This window comes from Sphaeramia orbicularis, chromosome 1 (genome assembly GCF_902148855.1).
Source record: "Sphaeramia orbicularis chromosome 1, fSphaOr1.1, whole genome shotgun sequence".
In the NCBI taxonomy this organism is placed as follows: domain Eukaryota; kingdom Metazoa; phylum Chordata; class Actinopteri; order Kurtiformes; family Apogonidae; genus Sphaeramia; species Sphaeramia orbicularis.
In genome coordinates, this window is record NC_043957.1 from 48,336,821 (window position 1) to 48,357,235 (window position 20,415).

General features: G+C 37.1%; 1 protein-coding gene across 2 annotated transcripts in view; it reads right to left on the minus strand.

Moving 5' to 3' along the window:
- coro2aa (coronin 2Aa) overlaps positions 1-20,415 on the minus strand; it is a 119,638-nt gene that overhangs the window by 62,403 nt on the left and 36,820 nt on the right. The window contains exon 1 of one of the 2 annotated variants that reach the window (XM_030140264.1): positions 2,049-2,392. The exons of the other annotated variant lie outside the window; for it this stretch is intronic. The gene's annotated coding sequence lies outside the window, so the exon portion shown is untranslated. Of the gene's footprint in view, positions 1-2,048; positions 2,393-20,415 lie in introns of those variants that run through there. 2 annotated transcript variants of the gene reach the window in all.

Below are 20,415 nucleotides of genomic sequence, written 5' to 3' on the forward strand. Positions count from 1 at the left end.
TTGTAACCCAGTGTAATAGTACAGCAGGTTACAGAAAAGACGGCATTTTACAACTTAATCTCATAGCTAATCTAAACCGCTAAGGATTTTATTTTGCCGATTGAAGTTTCCTCGTCAAATAAATCTGGATTTGTTATAAACCCATTTAATCATCCTCTTTTTAACAACACTGTAGAGAGAGTTAAATGTTCTATTCTTTCTATAATTGCTCTACGGCACATGCCCCAAACCGAGAACTAATCTCAGTTCATTATTGAGGCTTCAAAGTGAGCAGGTATCCCATTAACTCAAGGACGTTTTCCATTATGTGCCAATTTAGACGAGTTCACAATCCCAGCGTTGCGAGTCCATTAGCTCTAGCACAACAAACCAATGCAATATGCAAGACAATGAGATAACATGCAGACATACACAGGGAGCTTTACTGTAAACTGACACGGGATGCAGACACTAATGCAAACAGGCAGCCTTACATGGAGGTTGAATCCATAATGGTGGCAATAAGATTTCTGCATTTTACCCCATAGCCCAGGGGTAGGCAACCTGTGGCTCCAGGGCCACATATGGCTCTTTGGCATCTGTCTATGGCTCCTTTGGTCAAAAAACCTAAGGAACATTCTGAAATTATCTGAAAGAGTCATTACTTTTTAACATTATCGACCTAAATCTATTCTAACTTTGTCCATCAGCAGAAATGCGCAGGCTTTCACAGCATAAAAAACAAAATGGATTATGTTCTTCCCAAATTCAATACAAGATGCTCAATTTGCATTTGGTTGTAGTTTGTAAGTAAGCCACTATACATGAAAGTTGCGCTTTTTCTCCATTGCACAACGTAATTATGTTTTAGAAAAAGTGTCCATCATTTTAAAAAAAATTTACAAATCTTGAATGTTTTCTTTCTTGTAGTTGTATAATTTCAGAAATGCACCAGACATTGCATTATTATAATGGAAATACAAAGTTAAATAGCAAACTAATCCCAAATAGGCTACAGCAAAGCAGTCACCTCATGGTAAAATGTAGATGGGTTTACATTTATTTTCATGGCTCTGGTCAGATTTCTTTCTTTTTTTCAAGACAAAAATGGCTCTTTGGGCCGTAAAGGTTGCCGACCCCTGCCATAGCCTAATACCAGTTAAGTTGTGTTTCCCCTGAACTTTGCCTAAAAATATAGACTCTGCAATAATCAGGGTTTCCTCATTTAAATGAACCAAACTTTCAATGATATCTTTTAGTAACTGTGACCTCAGACGCTAATGAAAAAGTACTGAGGTTCAATCCTGGCTCACACTTCTAGAGTTTAGGCAAAAAGCCCTGCAGGCTCATACATTCATAAACCTAAACATGAGAAACAGGATACCAGGCTTAATGAAAAGACCTCAAACAGACTGCATTCAGACCACAAGGCACATATTTCGGTGAATGGTAGTGTTTCGAAGGGTGGACGCCACCATAAATAGCCATCTGTGGGTAGGGATGACTTGACTGGGACGGTGGATGATGTCATTTGCACTGTTGTGGAACAGCTTTAGTCTCATATTGACATTTTTTAGTCGTCAGCAAAAATAGAAAATACTTTTCACGCTTATGGCAGCGAATGAGTGGCTACTCGTCCAAGTTTAAGCAAAAAGCACAATTAACTAAAAGAGTAAGTCAAGTCGTGTGTCAAATAAATCTCTGCGAAGAGTATGTTTAAAAAAAAAAAAAAAAAGGCTGAATATATGCACAGATTCAAGCACAGGGCTGGTCTGAAGATACATTTCTGTTTCATCTTGTTCAAGCCTGCCCCTTGCACATGCACACACTCATCCTCAGGGGAAAAACTAAGCTACAATACACACACACACACACACATTTGAAGAAATTGGTCTGAAGAGTAAAAGATTAATGACAGAATGTCAAATTGCAGAGACAGATCAGAGAGACCAAGACATGAAAAGAAATAAGTCAACATAGAAACAACACGGAAGAGAAAGTCAGAGAGCATGCAGCTGAAAAAAGTGGGAGTGTGAAAGATTGACAAGTGGGAGTTCAGCAGCACTCACCCTGCCGAGTGAGTCGTCAGTGCCAAAAGAAGAAGTAGTGGCTTCCCAAGTAAGAAAAAGTTATGTCTGTGTGACTGAGTGGAAAGCCAAAACAAACAAAAAAATGACATAAAAAAAAAAAAATAATAAAATAAAAATCACTTCCTTCTTCAGCTCTTGCACATGGATCAGTGTTGGTTCTAATCCCAAACACACAAACACACAGCTGGTCCAAAACCTTTGCGTCCTCAAACTCTTCTTCTTTGATGTGCACAGTCCACAGAGGCAGTCGGAGGAGGAGACGGTGTGTGTGTGTGTGTGTGCAGCGTGAGGCCGAGTACGTGTGTGAACAAGCAGGAGAAGAGCGCAGGAGTGTGCAAACTCCCAGAGAGGGAGGCGACTGCAAGGAGAGAGAGAGAGAGAGAGAGAGAGAGAGAGAGAGAGAGAGAGAGAGGGGGAGGGAGGGAGCAGGTAATCACACTCCCTCTCGCTCCCTGGACACCGCTCCCTCTCCTCACTCCTCCACAGTGTTTGCTCAATCACAACTTCTCCCTTGGTCTTTGAGGTCGAGGAGACACTCTTCTTCATCCGAATTGCTCAACAAAGAGATTACCCAATTGTTGGATGTGTCTTTTCACTAGAATTGTAACTAGCACATGCCACATTTATCATTTGTGTATCTTTCTTCTTTGCTATAACACGCCTGTTACTTGACAGCTGTCCGTTTTCTGAATGCTTAATGATAACAGTGGTATTTGCAGTGTGAGGAAAGTACAGTAGTATAATCATAGACCAGCAAAGACTAATTAAAACTATGCGAATATAAAAATATGCCTCTTGAGATGAACAAGAACCTGGCAAGATGAGTTTCAGAGTTAAAATATTCCTTTCAGTCATTAACAAGCCTAAATATCCAGACCTGAGTTAGATTAGGTTTGATTTGATTTGGAACAAGTAAAACATAAACAATAATTTAAAAAAAAAAAAAAAAATTAACAATCAAGACAATCTTTGACAGATGAAGAGCACAATAGTTTTATTTACATACCCGAAAAGGGGTGGGAATTAGTAGAACTTACCTTAACCTTAACCCTTTACGACCTAAAACAATTTTTGTGGTGACTTCCCAATGAATTTTTCTGTATGTGTAACCCTTCCTAAGTGATTTGTCACCATTTATTATAATATTTTCATCTGAATTTTGCTCCTTTACAGTGAAAATCAGGCATTCCCCTACATTAAATTCACTGACAACGGAGCTGCTCATAAAAGCTTGGAGTAAATTAAAAGCTTATATCAAAACAGAAAACTGAAGAAAACTTTTTCAACAAAATATATCATTAACTGACACAGAAAAAGGGGTCTAAAACTACTGTCATTTATCAAACTACTTGTGTTTTATGGGTGGATAAATGCTACAGAAGATTACAGTGTTCACTGTATAGCCTCTGAACGTCTGATTGGGTCATATCTGATGATGATGTAAAGCTGAGAAACTGTATTTTAGCTGAATTATGGAAATGTATTAATAGGATAAGTGCTTCTAAAGGTATTAAACATTTTAACCCATAAAGACCCCGTGCTACTTTCGTGGTAGTTCCCAAATAATTTTTTCTCTCTGTTTAACCTTTCTTAAGTGATTTATTACCATTTATTTTAACATTATCCTCTATATTTTGCATATTTTACTGTAAATCATGTATTTTGCTATATTTAATTTCCATCCATCCATCCATCTTCTACTGCTTATCCGGGGCTGGGTCACGGAGGCAACAGTCTAAGCAGGGATTCCCAGACTTCTTTCTCCCCAGACACCTCCTCCAGCTCTTCTGGGGGGGTCCCCAAGGCGTTCCCAGGCCAGCTGAGAGACATGGTCTGTCCAGTGTGTCCTAGGTCTTCCCTGAGGTCTCCACCTGACGGGACATGCCTGGCGCACCTCCCCAGGAGGCATCCAAAACAGACGCCTGAGCCACCTCAGCTGACCCCTCTTGATGTGGAGGAGCAGTGGCTCTACTCTGAGCTCCTCCCTGGTGACTGAGCTCCTCACCCTATCCCTAATGGTGTATCCAGCCACCCTACAGAGGAAACTCATTTCTACAAAGGAAACTCATTTGCTATATTTAACTTCCTATATTTAATTTACATGGTCATGAAAACTCAGATTTAATTCAAAGATTATTATATCAAAATAGAGAAAACTGGAGAAAAAAAGAAGAAGAAAAGATATCAATAACTGAACATAAAACAAGTGTCTCCATGGGTTTTACTGGTGAATCGATGTTGTAGAAGATGACGGTGTTTCCACGGTAACTATGGAGCCTCTGAACGTCCAAATGGGTCATATCTGATGACCATGACCAGGTATTGATTGGATTAGTGGATCAACATGTATTAAACAGCTTAGATCAGTAGATGCTGTCAGTCACCAGTGGATGTCTGGGTCTTTATGGGTTAAATCAGTAGATGTTTTGGGTTGCTAGTGGTTGCTTAGGTTTTCAGAATTAGAATCAGTTTATTTGCCATTTGCAGAAAAACTGCATTGGAAAACGAGTTGCAAGAGCTCAGCGTAAAAATACATAAAAGACAGTACAAAGTAAAAAACAATGAAAAATTACATGAATATGAATAATAAAAAGACAGGTGCCCACATAGATACACCGACACTCACTTGGACAAAGTGCATGGATAAAAAGTACATTATTTATATACAAATATAAAAATAAAACATACACCTTACATTGTTAAGTATGCGATATGGAGTTGTTAAGGCTACGCACAGCACTGGGAAAGAAACTGTTGGCAGAACAAGAGGTAGAACATTTGATTGAACGATAGCGTCTGCCGGATGGAAGACGAACAAAAAGACCAGCACCAGGGTGACCAGTAGGGTCCTTTACAATACCTAAGGCCCGGGACAGAAGCCTGGATCTGTAAATTACATCAAGATCTGGCAGGTCAGTACCGGTGGTCCTGAAACGGACGACTCTGTTTAGGGATTTTTGAGGCATCGTTGTGATATCACGAATTTCGTACTGATAAAACGCCACTTTTAATTAGCATGTTATCTGTTCACATTATAAGCTTTCCGTATGTATGTTCACGCTTCGTAAAATAGCACGTGATTAGCAGTTAGGGTTAGGGTTAGGGGTTACAGTTAGCGGTTACAGATATGTAAACCGGAGATCTTGGTGTATATTGACATACGATCAACTGGCTTTGAATAACACGCGAAAGGAAGAACTGACGTGACATACAGCGCGATTTCATGAGATCATTCTGTTTTGAGGATTAAAATGTGATGTTGAAAATACTAAAATAACCCTGATGATCTAAGGGGAGGCTGCCATTTGTACTATTGACTACAATGACACAGTAGGAATAAAATATGCGATATTTAATGCAATTAAGCTTTGAGGCATGTCATTTTGGTGGCAGGTCTTCAAAGGTTCAATATGTAAAAATCACACACTAATATAACAGTTGCCTTGGTTACCTACATCCATGATCACAGGCTGTACGTTGACTTCTATGCAAAGGAGTCTTTTATTCAAACCAATATGCTCATTCCACAGTGTGCAACATTAGCTAGGGGTGTTAACCAATGTTTCATAGGGGTGTTAGCTGGTGTCATAACACAACCAGCTCCCTGCTCAAAACAAACCCATGTAACACGCAAATCTTACATACTAAACCTTTGATTCATTTTCCACATGTAGATAGAATGCCACCTCACTGTCCTTCTCTTTGCTGTCCACAATAGCAACGCTGCATAAAACTCACATGGCACCACCTTCAACAAAACACAAAACTTCATCCATGTTGCACCTCCTAATTTGTCTATGACGTGGTTGCCCAAGTTGCCATGTAATTAGTGTCTTAGTAGCATGGCTATTTAAAAATGACTTGGTTTGTACAGTTACAAGTCACACAATGATGACGCAGCGATAATGACAATTCCCTCTGACCTGCAATGTTGTCATGTCACATTTTGGTATCACCTAAGTACCAGGTTCTATCCACAACTTTTAGCGAAGCTGAACTGGTACCTTGTTGGAGAAAAGCACCATTTTTCTCCTTCATTTCCTGCCACTTTTATACCGTTCTGTAACTTTTTATTAGCAGTTATTTCTTCATTAGAGTTTATATATGTGTAACCACAGCTATTGTAGCTGCACAGCAATTCACTTTATTGTACCACAAACATTGTGCAGCTGTATTACATTATGCTGTGACCAGACTGGATACTTTTCTGTCTGTCTCCTATCTAATAAAGAAAAAAGGGTGTTATATTTGCATTTTTTTTTACTACTTTGCACTAATATTGCATTCATTCATAAACTAAGACTATTTGTAAGATTATTTGACAATCTTATAAATAAAATGTGAGCTAAAATACTTGACCCCCTAGACCACAGGTGTCAAACATGCGGCCCGGGGGCCAAATCCGGCCGGCCAAAGGGTCCAATCAGGCCCGCGGGATGAATTTGTGAAATGCAAAAATTACACTAAAGATATTAACAATCAATAGTGTCAAAATCATTTTATTTCAGGTAAAATGATATACAGTTCAATTAGATTTCAAGTGAGTCAGAACCAGTAAAATATTATCACAATAACCTATAAATAATGACAACCCCAAATTATCTCTTTGTTTTTTTGGTGTAAAAAAAGTGAAATTACATGAAAATGTTTACATTACCAAACTATACTTTTACAAAAAATGTGAATAACCTGAACAAATATGAACAAATGAAAATGTCGTAAGAAAAGTAAATGCAATTTTACCAATATTCTGCCTGTTACTAAATGTTTTTTGCGATTGTAATGCACATGTGTAAACAATAAACTGAAACCGAGGTATAATAATGTTAAAATTGCACTTGTTTTTCTTAAGACAATTCAAGTTGTTCATGTTATTCAGATTTTTAAGGAAACTTTGTAGATGTAAACCTGATCATAATATAACCTTCCTTTTTTCACTGTTATTATTTTACTGGTCCGGCCCACTTGAGATCAAATTGGACTGAATGTGGCCCCTGAACTAAAATGAGTTTGACAACCCTGTCCTAGACCAATCTGATACTTGGCTGGACAGCTGTGGTAAATAAAACATTACATAATAGCACATTTGCACTGGAGGCTAGTAAAAGCTAGGCTAACAGGTCGATATGAGGTGAAAAAAAAGCAGACTGCTGACAGTTGGCCTTCGCACGGTCAAATATGGGAGGTTGCCGAGGGGCTGATCAATTGATTTTGTTGGACAGATGTGGATGCACGTACACATTAGTAAAACACTAAAGTATGCAGATTGTTTAGTTAAGTAAATGTGGCTGTAAACTTATGGAAAAAGTCTAATAAAAGTCAACATGAGGAATGGACTCTTTTAACCTGTTAAACCCTGACCATATTTTCAGGAGAAAAACGCCTAAAAAGACATACCCAACGTAAATGAAGAATTACTTCATAATAATAAGGTTCATATGGATGTTCTTGGTGTCTGTGGACATTTAGAGACCTCACAGAATCTATTCCCATTGTCTAAAATATTGTACCTATTACTATGCCTGAGTAAACTGTAATAAAGTAAAAGAGAAATTGGAATTTTTTATCCTCGCCTGTTTTTTTTCGGCTGGATTGACGACAATATGCATAAATTAATTGTTCGTGTCGGAGATTTTTAATAGCATATATTTCACCCCACAAAGATTGAAAATCATGTTTGAACATTAAAGTTTGGACTAAAATACACTTTTGATGTACTTTTATTAACATTAGAGTCTAAACTTTGAGCAAAAGTTGAAAAAAACATTAATTGTCCTGATTTATTATATTTTTATAGTAAATGAATATTAATGTAATTTTTTCAGCCCGCGGGCAGGCTGATAGGACTAAAGGGGTTAAACTGTAATGTTGTGACACTTAAGGTCTAGTTCAACAATTTTTAAAAATTAAAAAAAAAAATTTTTTTCATTGTTTTTATTGCAGTTTTTTGTTTTCCATTCAACAAAACAGTGTCTTCCAAAGACTAGACACAAAACATAACATAACATACACTACAGCTCTTACATAAGAAATAAAACAAAAAAACATAGCTTGATACAGTAGGTGGTACAGGGTGGGGAAGCAAAATTTACAATGTTTTGAGGCAGGGATTGAAAGACAGTGTATGACCAGTTAGTTTACTGAAAGTCATGAGAATTTATTTGCCACAAGAAAATGTACATAATAGAAAATGTTTTTATTCTATGTGTCCTCCTTCTTTCTCAATAACTGCCTTCACACGCTTCCTGAAACTTGTGCAAGTGTTCCACAAATATTCGGGTGACAACTTCTCCCATTCTTCTTTAATAGTATCTTCCAGACTTTCTCCTAATAGTTTTGCTCATAGTCATTCTCTTCTTTCCATTATAAACAGTCTTTATGGACACTCCAACTATTTTTGAAATCTCCTTTGGTGTGACGAGTGCATTCAGCAAATCACACACTCTTTGACGTTTGCTTTCCTGATTACTCATATGGGCAAAAGTTTCTGAAAAGGTATGGATAATAGTGTTAGGTATGATTATGACATCAATATATGTTTGGTTTCAAAACAATTGACGTAGTGCCTGCTGAGAAAAAACAACTAAATGTTCATTGTAAATTTTGCTTCCCCACCCCGTAGGTCACACGTATAATGTACGGGAGTCATATTTATAAATATAATTGAAGTTCACAACAGTCCTTTTAAAAGGGTAGATGAACGGTCTGGTCCAATATAGTCCAAAAATGGGCGCCATACTCTATAGAACTGATCTGCACTGTTATGTATGATGTTGGTCAAATATTCTAGGGGGATCAGTTCCAAAATTATTTTACGCCAACCGCAGGCAGAAGGAATCTTGTCACTGACCCACTGCAAGAGAATATTCTTCCTTGCTGCAAATGTTACAACATTATACAGTCTTTTACCAACTGTTGTTTTCACATGTTTACTTGGAAGACCCAGGATCAAGTAGTTCAACTATTTTAATGCTAGATTTATTTATTTTACTTATAGTTATTTTGTTCACTTGGTACATATCTATACATACTGTCTCACAGGAATGTTTCTACCATCAAAATAGATCCAAAATGAAAGAAGAAATGACTTCATGTATTGTGCAGATCCTAGAGTTCTTTTGTGCAAATTTGTGCTAAAACTCTGTGCTATTACTTGACACCCCAGCCATACTTTCTTTTTCGCACGCAACTTCCAGCAGGTTATGACAGTAGGCTTTGAATGTAAACACGTCTACTTACTACATTATTACTGATAGCTTGTCAGAGACACACATATCCCCAGAAACACCCACACCCACACCCATACACACTACTGATAAGGTTTGGCACATATACGTCCCCCAACTACACAACAAAGTCCAAAGGTCATAGAGTGTCTCTGAGATAAGGAACATGCTACAGAAAATAGTGAGTATGGAGGAAGTGTTAGCTTCATTAAAGGAGTCCGATCAAAGGTGTAACAGCCATGGCTTGAAACTGAAAGGAATGTTGCAGTATCTGAAAGTGTTATACTATTAATGACCACTAGATGGTGGCTCCAACAATAAAGAATTTCAGGAAATACGAACTTTTTTCCAGGAGTCATTTTGGTCTTTTATTTAATCGGACCATTTAATAAGTGCACTGTGATTCTTTCATAAATTATTGCTTCATTAATAACTTTTTAGAGCTAGCAGAAGGCTCTGTCTTGTGGTAGCAGCTCCATCAAACCTTCAAATTGTAGATTGTAGTTGTATTTGAGAAGTTCTAGAGCACAGGTGTCAAACATGCGGCCCGGGGGCTAAAACCGGCCCGCCAAAGGGTCCAATCTGGCCCGTGAGATGAATTTACAAAGTGCAAAATGCAAAAATGACCCTGAAGATATTAACAGTCAAGGGCATCAAACTCAAAAATAATAGCATAATAATCTAGACATAATGACTCCAAAATTTCTTCTTGGTTTAAAGTGAAAAAAATAATATGACATTATGCCTATAAATAATGACAACACCAATTTTTTCTCTTTGATTTATTGCAAAGAACATTAAATTCTGATATCCTTTAATAATAAAATGTCAATAACCTGAACAAATATGAACAACCTGAAATGTCTAAAGAAAATTAAGTGCACTTTTAACAATTTTCTGCCTGTTTTGTGCCTTGGTAGATCTGATCTGTAATGCACATGTATTAATCATAAGTTGAGGCATAATATTGATGAAATTGTACTTATTTTTCTTCAGAAATTTCAGTTTTTTCACATCTTTTATTCACATCTTTTTTGTTTTGGATAGAAATAGTTTCATTATTGGTTATTTTTTGCACTAAAAAATTTGGAGTTGTCATTATTTATAGACTATTCTGCTATTATTTTACTGGTCTGGCCCACTGGAGATCAAATTGGACTGAATATGACCCCTGAAAGAAAATGAGTTTGACACCCCTGTTATAGAGGGTCAAGTCCTGCCCCTGTGCACCATGTGACTATTCTTTGATGAGTGACTACAGCACATATTATTCCCAATTAATCACTCAAATATGTGAGTTTTAAAGACAGAAAGCCCACACACCCAACATTTGCTTAAGTGACATCATCTGAACCTCCTTTGTCCACTGTCTGCTCAGAGGTGCTGAAGAGGCCCCTAAAGCTCAAGTCCAACAGACCTGAAGTGATTTATGTATGCATCTCAAAGGTTAAGTTCAGACAGCAAGTCTTAATACACAATTCAGATTTTTTTTGGTGAAATCCCATTTTTTGTGTGTTTGTTCATATTACACATTCAAGCGACTTCTATCAGTTTTGAGTATGAACTGAATGTGACCCTGAAGTGACCTCCATGCACAAAAGAGGTCCTGACGTAATATGTGACCACGCAGGTATGCACTGCATTTACAGAAGTAAATATGTTTTCCCAACGCTCCTCCTCCTGGAACGCAGAATTGTGACGTTTGTCGCATTTCAATGACGTAAAGTAGGGATGTCCAATCTTGGTCCTTGAGGGCCAGTATCCTGCATGTTTTAGATGTTTCCCTCTTCCAGCACACCTGATGGCCGTTATCAGGCTTCTGCAGAGCTTCATGATAGGTTTATCACTTGAATCAGGTGTGTTGGAAGAGGGATACATCTGAGACATGCAGGATACCGGCCCTCGAGGACCAGGATCGGACACCCCTGACATAAAGGTTGGATAAATTTGACCTGGCCGTTCAGACCAAAGTTGCACTACAAAATATCAGATATGTATCGGATTTAGGACCACATATGAAAGTGGCCTGGGCGGGGTTTGAAAAAAATCAGATTTATGTTGTTCAAACTGTCTTTAACAGATCGGATACAGGTCACATATGGGCAAAAAAAATCAGATTTGGGCCCCATTTGCCTGCAGTCCAAATGTAGCCTAATACTCATTCACTCTATAGGAAGAGAAGTGACATGTTTCAAGATGGCAGCTCTTTTGAGACATTGGGCATCTCAACATACACTACACCATTCAGCCTTAACATTATGTCCAATGACAGGAGAAGTGATAATAACACTGAAAATGTCATTACAATGTTAGCTTTCACTGGGTTGGACATTCAGTCCTCAAAGCTGATGTGTGGAAAGCAGCAAAATGTCAGTGACTTTGACCAGGTCCATATTGTAACAGTGATGACTGGGTCAGAGCTAGGGATGTAAACAATTCATTGACTAACGATTAACTGTCGATAAAAATTTGCTCGATTAAATTATTAACTGTCGGTTAATTGCCCTTTTCCACCTGTCCACACCTGTCCGAAGGCTGCCGGTTTGTCTGTGCTGCGACGCCGCAGCTGGGATAGCAGGTCATCGAACCGGATAATGGCGTTGTTGAGTTAGAATGTCTTTATGGACATGATGGAGCAGTACACCCCCAAATAAATACACGCACAGATGTGGGGTCGGTATCGGATAGGAGTGTTTTCCCTGGAGGTTGGTCAGTGAGACAGAAGTTGAAAACATTCTCCAGGCTCCTGATCCGGGCCAAGAGATAAATGAGCGTAAAGTTTCACTTTCACTTCTTCGGGGGGGCACGTACTGCACCGCCCCGTTCCCCTATAGTATTATAAGTAGGATGGAAAGTGACACACATGCGCGGTTACCAACCAACAGACACGCATCCCCCCCACCAGCGAAACGCACACGTGTGCACCCCCCCCCCCCCTTACACACCACCACACCAACAGATGGATTCCACAGGAAACACTGCCTGTATCAAATGGTTCAATAAATCAATCATTAAGGAATATGACATGCTCTTTTCCTTAAGTATATAAAAAATATTTAGCTTTTATTCTTATAGACCGTATTGAAAAAGAAATTCAGGTTCTCAGGAAAATCACCACTTATCAATTCATCGTTAAGCGATCGATAAGGTCAACCAACTAATGGTTAATGGATTAATCCATAATTTGCATCCCTAGTCAGAGCATCTCCACACCTGCAGGTCTTGTTGGGTGTTCCTGGTCTGCAGTGGTTAGTACCAACCAAAGATGGACTAAGGAAGGACATCCCAGTCTACAGTAAGGACAGCTGATCATCTGTGGGAGATGTTTGACAAATATATCTGATCCATGGAGGTCCACTTCTCTACTTCCAGAACTTCAGGAATCTGCTGCTAACGTCTTGGTCCAGATACCACAGCATACTTTCAGAGGTCTGGTGGAGTCTAGGTCTCGGGTCATAATGCTACGGCTGATTGGAACAATATTAAATGGTGCTTCATTACATTGACAACCATGACTTTCTTGAGTTTTTTTTTATCAATCCAACAGTTATTTGTCTCTCATTGATGACTGTTATGTGAGCACACCTCTCTGCTACTGCTCAGCAATCCCTTCTTATGCATAAAACTTGTCAAATTATGATCCCCTCTGGTCTCTAAATCTAAACTGATGACAACTAATACCAATAAGTGGCAGTAGGGAGGTTTTGTTCACTTGTTTACTCTTATGGGTTGACATAGTGTTATTTTCTTTTACAGGTTAAAAATATAAATGATATGATCTTCAGAGGGAAATACAAAGAATGAAACCTGAGGAGGGTTTGGTTTTAGTATCCCACATAGTATCATTATGGATATTGTGTTACAGATATCCAGACAGTGGAGAGATTGGCTAATGTCACCACGTATCCACTCGTCTTATCATGTATCCACTATCTTACAGACAGCTTTGATTTATGACAGTCGCTGGCAGCCAAAGCTCCATTTGCTTCATTTCACTGAGCTCTGGATTAAACCTTGGCAGTAAGAGCATGTTCAGTAATTATCAATAAGGACAGGGCTTCGGTCCTAAAAGCTCTTAAACCAGAGGCTTGCTCTCTAATCACAGCTCACACAGTGGCAGTGTAATAACTAGCTGCTGTGAGAAAATAGGCCAAAGCCTTTGACACCACAGAGTCGCAGCGACCTTCCCTTCCCCACTTTGTCATCGCTGATTAGCCGTCTGACTTTGTTTTGACTGTAAAACACCTGGTTTCAGTACCAAGTGCATTTCAATCTGGTGCCTATACCAGTACAGTGACATTTATGCATCTTTCACGAGTCACCTTTCCGTTGGACATCTGCGCAAAACTTTACCGATCTTTACTAAATGTCGAAAAAACAGAAGTCTGTAATGTGGGTTTATCCATTAAATCACAAATGCGATGATTTGTTTATTTATTATCGCGAGATGACACGAGAAGTCATTCCATAAACATGGCGACAAACGTAAATATGGTGTTGATTTACAGATACAGGGTGGGGAAGCAAAATTTACAATATTTTGAGGCAGGGATTGAAAGACAGTGTATGACCAATCAGTTTATTGAAAGTCATGAGAATTTATTTGCCACAAGAAAATTGACATAATAGAAAATGTTTTTATTCTATGTGTCCTCCTTCTTTCTCAATAACTGCCTTCACACACTTCCTAAAACTTGCGCAAGTGTTCCTCAAATATTCGGGTGACAACTTTTCCCATTCTTCTTTAATAGTATCTTTAAGAAAGTCGACATTGCTGTGTGATGTTCTATTGGTAGCATGTTCTAAAACGCCCCAAACAGCAGAATCCAGAGGGTTTAGATCTGGGCTAGAAGGCGGCCATAAACATGATTCCCAAAAATTGCTAAAGTTGGATTTGTTGCTGTTGTCAACAAGTGTTTTGGTGTTCTTGTGTAAGATTTTAACCTCAAATCATATTTTACTGCATTTCTAACGGTCTTGTTGTCTACCTCAAGTTCAATTGCCATTTTTCTCATGGATTTGGTTGGATCCTTTAGGATTTTGGATTTGAGAGCTTTAATAAAAGCTTTGGTACGTTTTTTGTTGCTTCCTCCACTTCCAGACTTTCTGGTAATAGTTTTGCTCATAGTCATTCTCTTCTTTCCATTATAAACAGTCTTTATGGACACTCCAACTATTTTTGAAATCTCCTTTGGTGTGACGAGTGCATTCAGCAAATCACACACTCTTTGACCTTTGCTTTCCTGATTACTCATATGGGCAAAAGTTTCTGAAAAGGTATGGATAATAGTGTTAGGTATGATTATGACATCAATATATGTTTGGTTTCAAAACAATTGACATAGTGCCTGCTGAGAAAAAACAACTAAATGTTCATTGTAAATTTTGCTTCCCCACCCTGTATATTCATTATTATTATATATTACCCTTGTATCTATACTAAATTGAAAAATAATTGAGTTTCCTGGTGTGTTCACACATACCGCGACAAGTTTCTTCTTCTTCTTTGCTTGTAACATACGTCAACATCCATTTTTTAAATTCACCTGACTGTAGTTGCGAAAAAAGGTCTTTCCATTGCAGTTTTGCGTGATACAGCATTTGCACTATGCCCGAAAAACCACCTCTTGCCAGCGCAAAACGTTTTAATCGAAAAATGAGACTTTTGGCAAAATTGTTGTTTTTCTATTAGGTAAATTTTTATGCGCAAGTTATATTTGTGCAATTTGAGGGTCAATAGAAAAGCGACTACTGGCATGTTTTCACAGAGCAAATTCTGCAGTCCCATTGAACTACTGTATATACCAAACAGGTGCACCAGTAACTGAGTGAGTCGCATGAAACTATGATGGTAAAATGAAGCCAAAAAATACACATGAATTTACAAGTCATCAAAGCAAAAACGATGACTGCCCTAAAAATAGTCCTTTTACATAACTCAACGTGACACTGTTTTCAAGTAGTGACGAGACTGCACGTGATAAAAGCAAAGTCAAGCTTTTCAGTGTTATCATAAATTTGCATTCTGCATGTGACTTTGGTTTAGTTGCTTTACTGTGCAAATGAGGAGCCACACCTTTCCAAATACACTGATACTAAAGCAAAGACAAAGAGGATGTGTACAATTTAATCAACATCCAGTGAATTGCATAATTTATACCTGCTTTCCCAAACATAGTGTCGAGATTCACAATGGCTGATTTCTCTGAGTCTCCAAGTTTAATAAATGTTTACCTCAACAAAGCCCTGAAAAATACATAGAAGCGTCGCAAATTAAAGTGGTAATATGATGAAAACGGCATAAAAGATGCAATAAAATGAATAACTTACGAAGAACCAAAATTTGTCTAAAAGATGCAACGAGACAGAACAATGTAAAAGACTTCATACATGATGTGATTTCGCTAATTAATTTTGAGTCTCCTCTGAGTCTCAAAATGAAACACCTAGGGATGTAGCGATTACCGGTATAACGATAAACCACGGTAAAATTGCAGACGATTAGTACTACCATTTAAATTCTAATTTTCATGATAGCCGTGTTTGATTACCGCACTTTTCCAGAGAAAACTCCAATGTAAAGATCTGCTTCTATGTCAAATATTTGAGTGTAGTTTTAATTTATTACAATTTTGATTTCATACACTTAATATTTGGAACCAATATTCACTTTTAAAGTCTCTGAAAAGGTTCGTCAAGCATCTGTGTGTGATTTATGCAATAAATTATTTACATTTTTCAAATCAGAATTTTTTTTGTGTGTGTGTTTTTTGTCCTTTTGTGTTTTTATAGTAGGTTAAAGTGAAAAAATAATAGACAGATGATATGGATAAAGTTGTGCTGAAAAAAAAACAGATCCCAAACATGGGTATAGTAAACATTTGTTTATATAGTATATAAAGGCAAAATCAAAAGGACTGAAAAACGGACACAATAGGCTCAGACCACTAAGGGTTAATATTTGAATGTTTCTGCAACAGAAAATACATTGTGTGAATTATTTTATTTTATTTTATTTTTTTTTCAAAATACAACTTGGTTAAATTATTTCAGTGTGTGTATTAGTACTTTTTGAACATTTTGAGCACAATTTCAACAATACCGCGATAATAATGATAACCATGATAATTTTGGTCATAATAACTGTGATATGAATTTTTCTTATCGTTACATCCCTACGCTGCTGTAAGTGGTATCGGTGAGGTTGTATCAGAGTACTTTTACAGGTACGAGTACAAGTACACACGCTGAGTATCAGACCCAATACCCGATACTGGTAATGGTATCAGTGCATCCCTAATAATAATAGAAGCAGATACGGCGCTGTCGCTCATCCATCTCCCCCAGTGGCCACTGATGGTACTGCGGTAAAATCATCCAGAAACCAGTTTGCACAGAGTTCACAATGATGAAAGAAGCACCTACGACTGCAAACAAGGCTGAGCACAGACGCTGTATTCTGCTGAATGACCAGGAAAGACATATCAAAAACTGTGACGTGCATTGTGTGCGATCTGCCAGCCCAGTGAACCATGGGAAACCAGAGAGTTTTCAGTATGCACCAGTGAGTAACTTTTAGAAAAGATAGGGTGTCAGCTGAAGTCTAGCATGTAGTTGTAATAATACATCCATGCCATAAACACGAGAGACCAGTGTGACTATTATTGTAACCACAACAATGGTTGTCAACACTTTTTTTTTTTTAGTACAGACCACAGTTTTCTCCTAACTCTAACCACACCTTATCTTTCTCAGTGTCACAGCTGAAACACTACATTTAAAGTCGTATTTTTTTCTCATCTGTGCTGTGGGTTGAATGAGTTATTCTACACGGTTTCTCCTGCTGCCTGTAGGAGTGAAAAACTATAGTCTGAAGATGATGAGTACAATAAAACAACAGTCTGGATCAGTAAAAGTGTATTCTATTTCCTTTCACTGTTTCTGCATTATCACTTTGAAAAACAACCTCCGAGCTGCAACTACACCCTGGAAATACCAAGTTCTGACAAAAAGAATGTCTTTTTATTTGCCGTTTTATACCCATGCACCCATGTTCCAATGAAATAACTTGTCTCACTATTAGGGATGTAACGATATGAAAATTTCATATCACAGTTATTGTGACCAAAATTATCACAGTTATCATTATTATCGCGGTATTGTTGAAATTGTGCTCAAAATGTTCAAAAAGTACTAATACACACACTGAAATAATTTAACCAAGTAGTATTCTGAAAAAAAAAACAAAAAAACAAATAAAATAAAATAATTGGCACAATGTAATTTCTGTTGCAGATACATTCAAATATTAACCCTTAGTGGTCTGAGCCTATTTTGTCCATTTTTCAGTCCTTTTGATTTTGCCTTTATATACTATATAAACAAATGTTTACTATACCCATGTTTGGGATCTGTTTTTTTTTTCAGCACAACTTCATGCATATCATCTGTCTATTATTTTTTCACTTTAACCTACTATAAAAACACAAAAGGACAAAAAACACAAAAAAATATATAATCCGATTTGAAAAATGTACATAATTTCTTCCATAAATAACACACAGATGCTTAACGAACCTTTTCAAAGACTTTAAAAGTGAATATTGGTTCCAAATATTAAGCATATAGAATCAAAATTGTAATAAATTAAAACTACACTCAAATATTTGACATAAAAGCAGATCTTTACATCGGCGATTCTAGTAATTGATAAAAATAAAAACGTACTAATAAAAAATATATGGTGAGTGGAGAGAGACAATAATTTGATGATTTGTAATTTGATTTGTATTTTTATTGTTTTTACTTTAGTTTATTGTTTTAGTTACATTGTATTTTTAATTCTCTTTTCTTTTTTTTTTTTCTATGTATCGTTTATTTCCGGGGAGGTATTTCTAACCTCTGCTGAACAATGATGTTACTTGTTTGAATGTTGTTGTTTTTTTTTTTTATTTTCTCTTGCTGTTTTATGATGTGCAAATAAAAAAACATAAAAAACATAATCCCAATACATAAAAGACATGACAAACTGTGAAGCTGAAACTGCAGCACTGTGGTGCTGTTTATCTTTCACATGTTCATTGTGGTCAGTTTCAGATGCTGCAGCTCTTTCACAATTCATAGTTTGAGTTAATGTTGGTTCAGTATTAATTTGCAGCCTTGTAAATACACATATAAAATAAAATAATAAAAAATAATAAAATTCTCACTTTGGGTTAGGGTTTCTGCCTCTGTCCATAATAATATACATTATATAGTGTACATGTTGTCTAAAATTAACATTTATTTGCAACATAGTATTGCAAACTATTACATGATCAAAAACAAATTAATTTTAGAAAAAAAAAAAAAAAAACAAAGTCTCCGTTTTGAATGTCTGGGGTCGCCAGAAATTTATGATGTTAAAGTGGGGTCACGAGCCAAAAAAGGTTGGGAACCACTGAGTCAGAGTTATGTGAACCAGAGATCTTGGCGTAAATTGAAGCATGATAAATTGGCGTTTTATTTATTTATTTACAATTATTAGATCTACAAGTACTTGAAATGACAAAAATATAAATGATCAGAGTACAGGTTGAGATAATATTACACAGAATTTAATACACTCTTAACTACCTTACTTCACAGCTACAATAAGTGTTAATAAAAAATAAAATTACCATCTGTGAGGACATGTACTGTACATAAAAAAAAAAAAAAAATACACGGTAACAAAACATGCACCCAAAAATGTTGATGAGTAGGAGAGGCTGAGATCAGATCAGATGTCCTCATGTGTTTCAACAGGCTCAGGTATGACTAAGTCCACTGACACAACCTCTGGTCACACAGCCCTGCCTGCACTAGCTGAAGCCTGGAAACCACCCATACGCTCACACCACCAGCAGCTTTATCAGGCAACACATCTGGATATAAAAGAGAAGTCCTGATGCGTTCACTGTGTAGGAATGTGTGCATTTGCAAATGAATTCAAAGACGCTGATAGTCAGACCAGAGGTGCACAGTAAATTTGCCAGTGTAAAAAATGCGGTGTCAAAGTATTTTAATTCTTTCGGAGTTATTCCAACAATGGACAGGGTAAAATTTAACATGATAACTTCCAGTGTTGGTGTAAATAATTGGAGTTTACAGAGGTTTTACACTGTCGGTGTCATATATTCAGTGTTAAAGTAAATTGACTCTCTCAAAGTTAATTCAACACCGATAAGAGCAAGATACCTTTCAGTGTTCAAAAATAATGACTCTGAAAAGCCCCGCCCACCTACCTCCGTGTTCAAACCGAATGAGAAGTTGGACTCTGGCGTCGCCATCTTCCTCGCATCGAAAAATTGCGTTTGTAAGTTTGTGTAAATAAACTATTGCTTTTGGTATTTCATCCGAGCAGATTCTGTGTGCAAGAATATAGTTACGTCGTCGTCGTCAGTGTTGGGTACGTGTTGTTAAATACCGAATTTCAAATGGAAAATGTGATATCGGGTCGGCGGCTTTCATTTTACATGTCATTTTATGTTTACTTTTAATTACAATATTTCATTTTTACTTAGAATAATTTGGGTACAGAAATAATTGTATCTTTTTTTCACCCCTGCAGACACTGGGACTATAGTACATCACATGTAACACTGGTAGGAGGCAGTTAGACATCAACACTCTTTGGAGTAATTTATTTATCAACATGTAGTGTTAAGTAGGTTTAACACTGGAAAAGTTATTTCTTAACACTTAACTCTTCAGTGTTGAATGTGAATAACACTATGGGTGTTACTTTTTACATAGTGTAAAACTTGATTGACACTAATTAGTGTAGTGTAGTGTAAAATGTTAACTCTCACTAGAGTAAAGTTGACTCTGGAAATGTAACTCTATGTTCAGTGTAAATTTTACACTTTGTTGATAGGGACCATATGTTCACTGAGGTAGTGTTAAAATTAACTCTTTAAGTGTTATATAAACACTGGCGATTTTACTGTGTGGCGATCCTGACAAACTAAACTGTGATCTACTGGATAAGATCAAAGACAAACGCTCAGTCCAAAGTATTTGGTCAGTAAACTCCACCTTTCATCATATTTGGGGTAAAAGTACATTGTGTGAGCATGATCTCACCTCCAGTTAATTTC